The sequence below is a fragment of the Dendrobates tinctorius genome, unplaced genomic scaffold (assembly GCF_039654945.1).
Source record: "Dendrobates tinctorius isolate UK_male_01 unplaced genomic scaffold, ASM3965494v1 ptg000020l, whole genome shotgun sequence".
In the NCBI taxonomy this organism is placed as follows: domain Eukaryota; kingdom Metazoa; phylum Chordata; class Amphibia; order Anura; family Dendrobatidae; genus Dendrobates; species Dendrobates tinctorius.
The window spans coordinates 28,875,770-28,886,827 of NW_027361688.1; positions in this window are offsets into that span (position 1 = coordinate 28,875,770).

The window sequence follows — 11,058 nt, forward strand, 5'->3', positions numbered from 1 at the left end:
TGCGAATACAGAGCAGGGCATTTGGTGGCGAGCGCGTTTTTAACCCCTTAACGACCGCCGATACGCCTTTTAACGGCGGTAATTAAGGGTACTAAAACCACAGCGCCGTTAATTCACGGCGCTGTGATTTAAGTGAATAGCGCCCCCCAGTGTCGGATTTTCTCCGGGGTCTCGGCTGCCAGGGGTAGCCGAGACCCCAGAGAACATGAATCGGTCAGTTTTTACCGACCCCTGCTTTTGCGATCGCCGTTATTAACCCTATAACGGCGACCGCAAAAAAAAAAAGCAGCGATTTTACATTTAATTTCTCTCTCCTCTGATGTGATCGCACATCAGAGGAGAGAGAAATAGGGTCCCCGATCACCCCCCGGTACCTCTCCGTGGCCCTCCGTCCCCTCCCGTTGGTCCCACGTCCCGCAGGCATCCTCCGATGGGCACCGCCATCTTGAAAATGGCGGGCGCATGCGCAGTGCGCCCGCCGGGAAACTGCCGGCTCCGGCTGGCAGATTCCATTCATTATTTTGATCACTATGATAAACGATCATAGTGATCAAAATAAAAAAAATAGTACATAACCCCCCCGTTTATCACTCCCTTATATAGGCCAATATAATGAAATAAAGAAAATATTTTTTTTTTCAGTTTTCCATTAGGGTTAGGGTTAGGGTTGGGCTAGGGTTAGGGTTAGGGCAGGGTTAGGGCTAGGGTTAGGGTAAGGGTAGGGTTAGGGCTAGGGTTAGGGCTAGGGTTAGGGTTAGGGTTAGGGTTGGGCTAGGGTTAGGGTTAGGGTTAGGGTTGGGCTAGGGTTAGGGTTGGGCTAGGGTTAGGGTTGGGCTAGGGTTAGGGTTGGGCTAGGGTTGGGCTAGGGTTAGGGAAGGGCTAGGGTTAGGCTAGGGTTAGGGTAAGGGTTGTGCTAGGGCTAGGGCTGGGCTAGGGTTAGGGCTCGGGTCACGACTAGGGTTAGAATTAGGGTTAGAGCGAACTAGAATTAGGGTTAGAATTAGGATTAGGGATTAGGGTTGGGATTAGGGTTAGGGTTGGGATTAGGGTTAGGGGTGTGTTGGGGTTAGGGTTGGAGCAAGAATTGAGGGGTTTCCACTATTTGCCAACTTTGGGGGTCTAAAAATTGGGGTCTAAAAAATCACTTTTGTGGAAATAAAAAAATACTTTTTATTTTCACGGCTCTGCGTTTATAAACTTTTGTGAAGCGCTTGGGGGTTCAAAGTGCTCACCACACATCTAGATAAGTTCCTTAGGGGGTCTAGTTTCCAAAATGGGGTCACTTGTGGGGGGTTTCCACTGTTTAGGCCCATCAGGGGCTCTGCAAGCGCAACATGATGCCCGCAGACCATTCCATCAAAGTCTGCATTCCAAAATGGCACTCCTTCCCTTCCGAGCTCTCCCATGCGCCCAAACAGTGGTTCCCCCCCACATATGGGGTATCGGCGTACTCAGGACAAATCGCATAACAACTGTGCGGGTATGATTTCTCCTGTTACCCTTGTAAAAAATAAAAATTTGGGGGCGAAAAGATCATTTTTGTGGAAAAAAATAGATCTCTTATTTTTACGGCTCTACGTTATAAACTTCTGTGAAGCCCTTGGGGGTTCAAAGTGCTCACCACACATCTAGATAAGTTCCTTAATGGGTCTAGTTTCCAAAATGGGGTCACTTGTTGGAGGTTTCAACTGTTTAGGCACATTAAGGGCTCTCCGAACGCAACATGGCATCCGATCTCAATTCCAGCCAATTCTGCGTTGAAAAAGTCAAACGGCGCTCCATCCCTTGCGAGCTCTGCCGTGTGCTGAAAAAGTGGTTTACCCCCACATATAGGGTATCAGCGTATTCAGGAGAAATTGTACAACAAATTTTGTGTTGATTTTCTCTTTTAACACTTGTGAAAATAAAAACAATTGGTTCTGAAGTAAATTTTTTGCAAAAAAAAGTTAAATGTTAATTTTTTCTTTCCACATTGCTTTAGTTCCTGTGAAGCACTTAAAGGGTTAATAAACTTCTTGAATGTGGTTTTGAGCACCTTGAGGGGTCTAGTGTTTAGAATGGTGACACTTTTGGGTATTTTCTGTCATGTACACCCCTCAAAATGACTTTAAATATGATGTGGTCCCTAAAAAAATGGTTTTGTAAATTTTGTTGTAAAAATGAGAAATCAATGGTCAACTTTTAACCCTTATAACTTCCTAACAAAAAAAAATTTTGCTTCCAAAATTGTGCTGATGTAAAGTAAACATGTGGGAAATGTTATTTATTAAGAAATTTGTGTGACACATCTCTCTGATTTGAGGGCATAAAAATTTAAAGTTTTAAAATTGCAAAATTTTCAAAATTTTCGCCATATTTCCATTTTTTTCATAAATAAACACAAGACTTATCGAAGAAATTTTACCACTAACATGAAGTACAATATGTCACGAAAAAACAGTCTTAGAATCAGCGGGATCCATTAAAGCGTTCCAGAGTTATAACCTCATAAAGGGACAGTGGTCAGAATTGTAAAAATTGGCCCGGTCATTAAGCTGCAAACTGGCTCTGTCGCTAAGGGGTTAAGAGAAGTAAAGTGCCTTTAAAATGGTTGTTAAGAAAACATTCAATAAAGCTGTGACCGACCTTCACCGATCATTTGGTTTCTGAGTCTGTTTATTATGGTTAAGTGGGGCAGAGGAAATGCCATTGGGGTTTTAACCCTGGGTCACAACAGTCTTGGAGCCATATACACAGGACAGGATTGGAGCCATATACACAGGACAGGATTGGAGCCATATACACAGGACAGGATTGGAGCCATATACACAGGACAGGATTGGAGCCATATACACAGGACAGGATTGGAGCCATATACACAGGACAGGATTGGAGCCATATACACAGGACAGGATTGGAGCCATATACACAGGACAGGATTGGAGCCACATACACAGGACAGGATTGGAGCCATATACACAGGACAGGATGGGAGCCACATACACAGGACAGGATTGGAGCCATATACACAGGACAGGATTGGAGCCATATACACAGGACAGGATTGGAGCCATATACACAGGACAGGATTGGAGCCATATACACAGGACAGGATTGGAGCCATATACACAGGACAGGATTGGAGCCATATACACAGGACAGGATGGGAGCCACATACACAGGACAGGATTGGAGCCATATACACAGGACAGGATTGGAGCCATATACACAGGACAGGATTGGAGCCATATACACAGGACAGGATTGGAGCCATATACACAGGACAGGATGGGAGCCACATACACAGGACATGATTGGAGCCATATACACAGGACAGGATGGGAGCCATATACACAGGACAGGATTGGAGCCATATACACAGGACAGGATTGGAGCCATATACACAGGACAGGATTGGAGCCATATACACAGGACAGGATGGGAGCCACATACACAGGACATGATTGGAGCCATATACACAGGACAGGATGGGAGCCACATACACAGGACAGGATTGGAGCCATATACACAGGACAGGATTGGAGCCACATACACAGGACAGGATGGGAGCCACATACACAGGACATGATTGGAGCCATATACACAGGACAGGATGGGAGCCACATACACAGGACAGGATTGGAGCCATATACACAGGACAGGATTGGAGCCATATACACAGGACAGGAATGGAGCCATATACACAGGACAGGATTGGAGCCATATACACAGGACAGGATGGGAGCCACATACACAGGACATGATTGGAGCCATATACACAGGACAGGATGGGAGCCACATACACAGGACAGGATTGGAGCCATATACACAGGACAGGATTGGAGCCATATACACAGGACAGGATGGGAACCATATACACAGGACAGGATTGGAGCCATATACACAGGACAGGATTGGAGCCATATACACAGGACAGGATTGGAGCCACATACACAGGACAGGATTGGAGCCATATACACAGGACAGGATTGGAGCCATATACACAGGACAGGATTGGAGCCATATACACAGGACAGGATTGGAGCCATATACACAGGACAGGATGGGAGCCACATACACAGGACATGATTGGAGCCATATACACAGGACAGGATGGGAGCCACATACACAGGACAGGATTGGAGCCACATACACAGGACAGGATTGGAGCCATATACACAGGACAGGATTGGAGCCATATACACAGGACAGGATTGGAGCCATATACACAGGACAGGATTGGAGCCATATACACAGGACAGGATTGGAGCCACATACACAGGACAGGATTGGAGCCATATACACAGGACAGGATTGGAGCCACATACACAGGACATGATTGGAGCCACATACACAGGACAGGATTGGAGCCATATACACAGGACAGGATGGGAGCCACATACACAGGACAGGATTGGAGCCATATACACAGGACAGGATTGGAGCCATATACACAGGACAGGATTGGAGCCATATACACAGGACAGGATTGGAGCCATATACACAGGACAGGATTGGAGCCATATACACAGGACAGGATTGGAGCCACATACACAGGACAGGATTGGAGCCATATACACAGGACAGGATTGGAGCCATATACACAGGACAGGATTGGAGCCATATACACAGGACAGGATTGGAGCCATATACACAGGACAGGATTGGAGCCATATACACAGGACAGGATTGGAGCCATATACACAGGACAGGATTGGAGCCATATACACAGGACAGGATTGGAGCCACATACACAGGACAGGATTGGAGCCATATACACAGGACAGGATTGGAGCCATATACACAGGACAGGATTGGAGCCATATACACAGGACAGGATTGGAGCCATATACACAGGACAGGATTGGAGCCATATACACAGGACAGGATTGGAGCCATATACACAGGACAGGATTGGAGCCACATACACAGGACAGGATTGGAGCCATATACACAGGACAGGATTGGAGCCATATACACAGGACATGATTGGAGCCACATACACAGGACAGGATTGGAGCCACATACACAGGACAGGATTGGAGCCATATACACAGGACAGGATTGGAGCCATATACACAGGACAGGATTGGAGCCACATACACAGGACAGGATTGGAGCCACATACACAGCACAGGATTGGAGCCATATACACAGGACAGGATTGGAGCCATATACACAGGACAGGATTGGAGCCATATACACAGGACAGGATTGGAGCCATATACACAGAACAGGATTGGAGCCATATACACAGGACAGGATTGGAGCCATATACACAGAACAGGATTGGAGCCACATACACAGGAAAGGATTGGAGCCATATACACAGGACAGGATTGGAGCCACATATACAGCTCAGGATTGGAGCCACATACACAGGACAGGATTGGAGCCATATACACAGGACAGGATTGGAGCCATATAAACAGGACAGGATTGGAGCCACATACACAGGACAGGATTGGAGCCATATACACAGGACAGGATTGGAGCCATATACACAGGACAGGATTGGAACCATATACACAGGACAGGATTGGAGCCATATACACAGGACAGGATTGGAGCCACATACACAGGACAGGATTGGAGCCACATACACAGCACAGGATTGGAGCCATATACACAGGACAGGATTGGAGCCACATACACAGGACAGGATTGGAGCCATATACACAGGACAGGATTGGAGCCACATACACAGGACAGGATTGGAGCCATATACACAGGACAGGATTGGAGCCATATACACAGGACAGGATTGGAGCCATATACACAGGAAAGGATTGGAGGCACATATACAGCTCAGGATTGGAGCCACATATACAGCTCAGGATTGGAGCCACATACATGGGACAGGATGGGAACCATATACACTGCACAGGATTGTAACCACATACACAGGACAGGATTGGAGCCACATACACAGCACAGGATTGGAGCCACATACACAAGACAGGATTGGAGCTGCATACACAGGACAGGATTGGAGGCACATACACAGGACAGGATGGGAGCCACATACACAAGACAGGATTGGAGCTGCATACACAGGACAGGATTGGAGCCATATACACAGGACAGGATTGGAGCCATATACACAGGACAGGATTGTAACCACATACACAGGACAGGATTGGAGCCGCATACACAGGACAGGATTGGAGGCACATACACAGGACTGGATTGGAGCCACATACACAGGACAGGATTGGAGCCATATACACAGGACAGGATTGGAGCCATATACACAGGACAGGATGGGAGCCACATACACAGGACAGGATTGTAACCACATACACAGGACAGGATTGGAGGCACATACACAGGACAGGATGGGAGCCACATACACAGGACAGGATTGGAGCCATATACACAGGACAGGATTGTAACCACATACACAGGACAGGATTGGAGCCATATACACAGGACAGGATGGGAGCCACAAACACAGGACAGGATTGTAACCACATACACAGGACAGGATTGGAGGCACATACACAGGACAGGATGGGAGCCATATACACAGGACAGGATTGGAGCCATATACACAGGACAGGATTGGAGCTACATACACAGGACAGGATGGGAGCCATATACACAGGACAGAATGGGAGCCACATACACAGGACAGGATTGGAGCCATATACACAGGACAGGATTGTAACCACATACACAGGACAGGATTGGAGCCATATACACAGGACAGGATGGGAGCCATATACACAGGACAGGATTGTAACCACATACACAGGACAGGATTGGAGGCACATACACAGGACAGGATGGGAGCCATATACACAGGACAGGATTGGAGCCATATACACAGGACAGGATTGGAGCTACATACACAGGACAGGATGGGAGCCATATACACAGGACAGAATGGGAGCCACATACACAGGACAGGATGGGAGCCACATACACAGGACAGGATGGGAGGCACATACACAGGACAGGATGGGAGCCACATACACGGGACAGGATGGGAGCCACATACACAGGACAGGATTGGAGCCATATACACAGGACAGGATTGGAGCCATATACACAGGACAGGATTGGAGCCATATACACAGGACAGGATTGGAGCCATATACACAGGACAGGATTGGAGCTGCATACACAGGACAGGATTGGAGCCGCATACACAGGACAGGATTGGAGCCACATACACAGCACAGGATTGGAGCTCCATACACAGGACAGGATTGGAGCCATATACACAGAACAGGATTGGAACCACATACACAGCACAGGATTGGAGCCACATACACAGGACAGGATTGGAGCCACATACATGGGACAGGATTGGAGCCATATACACAGCACAGGATTGGAGCCACATACACAGCACAGGATTGGAGCCACATACACAGGACAGGATTGGAGCCACATACATGGGACAGGATTGGAGCCATATACACAGAACAGGATTGGAACCACATACACAGGACAGGATTGGAGCTACATACACAGCACAGGATTGGAGCCACATACACAGGACAGGATTGGAGCCACATACATGGGACAGGATTGGAGCCATATACACAGCACAGGATTGGAGCCACATACACAGGACAGGATTGGAGCCACATACATGGGACAGGATTGGAGCCATATACACAGCACAGGATTGGAGCCACATACATGGGACAGGATTGGAGCCATATACACAGCACAGGATTGGAACCACATACATGGGAAATGATTGGAGCTACATACACAGGACAGGATGGGAGCCATATACACAGGACAGGATTGGAGCCATATACACAGGACAGGATTGGAGCCACATGCACAGCACAGGATTGGAGCCATATACACAGGACAGGATTGGAGCCATATACACAGCACAGGATTGGAGCCATATACACAGGACAGGATTGGAGCCATATACACAGGACAGGATTGGAGCCACATACACAGGACAGGATTGGAGCCATATACACAGGACAGGATTGGAGCCATATACACAGGAAAGGATTGGAGCCACATACATGGGACAGGATGGGAACCATATACACAGCACAGGATTGTAACCACATACACAGGACAGGATTGGAGCCACATACATGGGACAGGATTGGAGCCATATACACAGCACAGGATTGGAGCCACATACACAGGACAGGATTGAAGCCATATACACAGGACAGGATTGGAGCCACATACACAAGACAGGATTGGAGCCATATACACAGGACAGGATTGGAGGCACATACACAGAACAGGATTGGAGCCACATACATGGGACAGGATTGGAGCCATATACACAGGACAGGATTGGAGCTACATACATGGGACAGGATTGTAACCACATACACAGGACAGGATTGGAGGCACATATGTAGGGTTCGAGCAGGCTCACAGGATGCAGTGACGAGACACGAGACTGAATGTGGGGTGAAATAAACTTTTATAACTTTTAAAGCCGCAAGGGCTAAAACTGATTAAATCAGACAAAACGGGAAACACTTATTTGTCCTCGCAGGGACTCGTAAAACAACATTAAAAAAAACAAAAAGGGTCCTTATTTTCTCTATAATACACTTAGCCTTCCGGGCGTCGCTCGAGTTCACGACCACTCAGGGGTTGCAGATGTGGCTGCCTTGTAATCCACGACTTCCCGGAAGGACTTGTGCTTGTCCAGCCCCGAAGAGACCAGAACGATGGGGCGCAGCAGGCCCTTAAGAAACTGGACGGTGGGGCGCAACGGGCCCTGTAGTAACCGGAACGATGGGGCACAACAGGCCCTGAAGAAACCGGAACGATGGGGCACAACAGGCCCTGAAGAAACTGGGCGGTGGGGCGCAACGGGCCCTGAAGAAATGGGGTCGGTGGGGCACAACGGGCCCTGAAGAAGCTGGCACGGTGGGGCACAACAGGCCCTGAAGAAATGGGGTCGGTGGGGCACAACGGGCCCTGAAGAGGCTGGCACGGTGGGGGCACAACAGGCCCTGAAGAAACTGTTCAGGGGGTCAATCTCCCAGGCGTCCGTTTAGAGGCGCTCGTTCCCCAGCCAGGTCATGACGCAGTTTAAAAAAAAAAGACATAAACGTTAACAAATTCTGCTCAGTGTCCCCTCAGTAACCGGGACGGGCTCTGCGGCCGCTTATAGCGAGGTGACGTCCCCTGAGGTCGGTGATGACGGGGCCGCAGCTGTGGGAGAAGACAGGGGGGCAGTGTCCTGGCCACTGTACCGGATTGCTGTGTCGTCGCAGCGGTCGCCTGAGATCCCGGTCCTGTCACACCACGGAGGGAATCAGCGGCCGTCACTTTATCTGAATCTTTGCGGGGGGAAACTCCCGGGGAGAGTCTCTTACGCGTCAACCTTCGGTCAGTCTCAAATTTCCCTTTTTCAGTCTCCTGCCTGTCTCTCTTTTCCACACCGTCAGTTGCCACAGTCCTCTCTCTGCCGCACGGCTTCCTCTCTCCTGTCAGGCTCTCTGCCAACTGCCACCTCAGCGCGTCCCCTGCTCCTTTTACCCTCGCCCCGCCCCCTGTTGCCCTGACAACTTCAGTCGCATGTCTCCCTTTGTAATCCCCCTGATGTGGTTTCTTCAACAACCCTGATGGCGGTCCCCCTGGTTCCAGCCCAATCACTGTATGGGGGTCCTCCTCCCCACATTCCCCCACCCTGTAAGCTCGCCAGTCCTCGGGCGAGGGTGTTAGTCTATTGAGATTGGTCTGTAAAGGTGTCAATATTTGTTGCCATACGAACTGGTCTTGTTCATACCGTTCGGGGGGTTTGCCGGCTGTTGACCGCTCGGAGCGTCTAAGTTCGACTGGGGTGGAATCTTCTGGGGTGGTGGACGTCGGTGAGCTGCAAGATGCCGGTGGGTTAATTGTGTCAACTGGCTCATTATTGGGTGGAGGGCCCTTGGGAACTGGAGGGAAATCCTCGTCGTCTGAGTCCCAGCATATGGACTCCGGTTCGGATGTCCTCGGGACGGGTTCCAGTTGCTTCGGGTCGGAAGAAATACACAGGCGTAACATATTACGATGCACAATGCGAGTAGGCAGTGTTTCATCCTGCTCGGACTGTATTTCGTACACAGGTCCTTCTGAATGGATACGGCGTAGTACCCGATAAGGACTCTCTTCCCAACGTGACTCCAGTTTATTCTGGGGGCGTTGATCTAGTACAAGCACACGGTCCCCGCTTTGGAGATGGGGAGGGGAGGTTGTATTCTTCCCGGGGTGTTCCCAGTCTTGAAGTTTGGTATGTACAATTCGGTGAAGAGTTTGCAACCTGTGGTGATGATTTCGGACCCAAGACGACACTCCGGTCCAGGGCCGAGGCTCTTCGGGGTCCAACTCTACCTCCGTGATCCCTTTACCCTCTCGTCCGAACAGCAGGAAATAAGGAGTATAGCCCGTTACTCGATGTACCCGATTATTATAAACCCACACTAATTCAGAAACATATTCAGGCCAACGAGCTTTCTTGTCACTCTCCAGAGTGCGTAGCATTTGAATCAATGTCCGATTAAATCGCTCACAAGCCCCATTCCCTTGCGGGTGATATGGTGTGGTCCGGGATTTATCAATCCCATAAAGATGATGTAGTTCCTCCATAACTTTCCCCAAAAAACATGCTCCCTGGTCGGAATGTATGCGCTGAGGACAGCCGTACACTTGTATAAAATTTCTGCAAATTGCGGAGGCGGCTGACTCCGCGGTCTGGTCTCGAGTAGGGGTGACCACAGCGAATTTAGTGAAATGATCCACCATGACGAGGCAGTGTTCGTATCCCTGGAATGCGGGACCAATGTGCAGATAATCCACCGTCAAGAGCTCCAAGGGTTCTGAAGTCACAATCGTCTGTGTTGCGGCCCTCTGAGCAGGCGGTTTGGCCAATTCACATAAGCGGCAAGTACGACAAACTTCGTCCACAACAGCCGACAAGCGTGGGTGATAAACTTTCTGTTGTAACCATTGCAAAGTCTTTTTGACTCCAAAGTGGGCCCCTTTTTCGTGAGCCTCTCGAGCCAGTTCGTGTAGTTGAGCTCCGGGCGTAACCACCTGCCAAACAGTCGTTGAGGTTGCTTGCGAAGTGATCTTACGGTACAG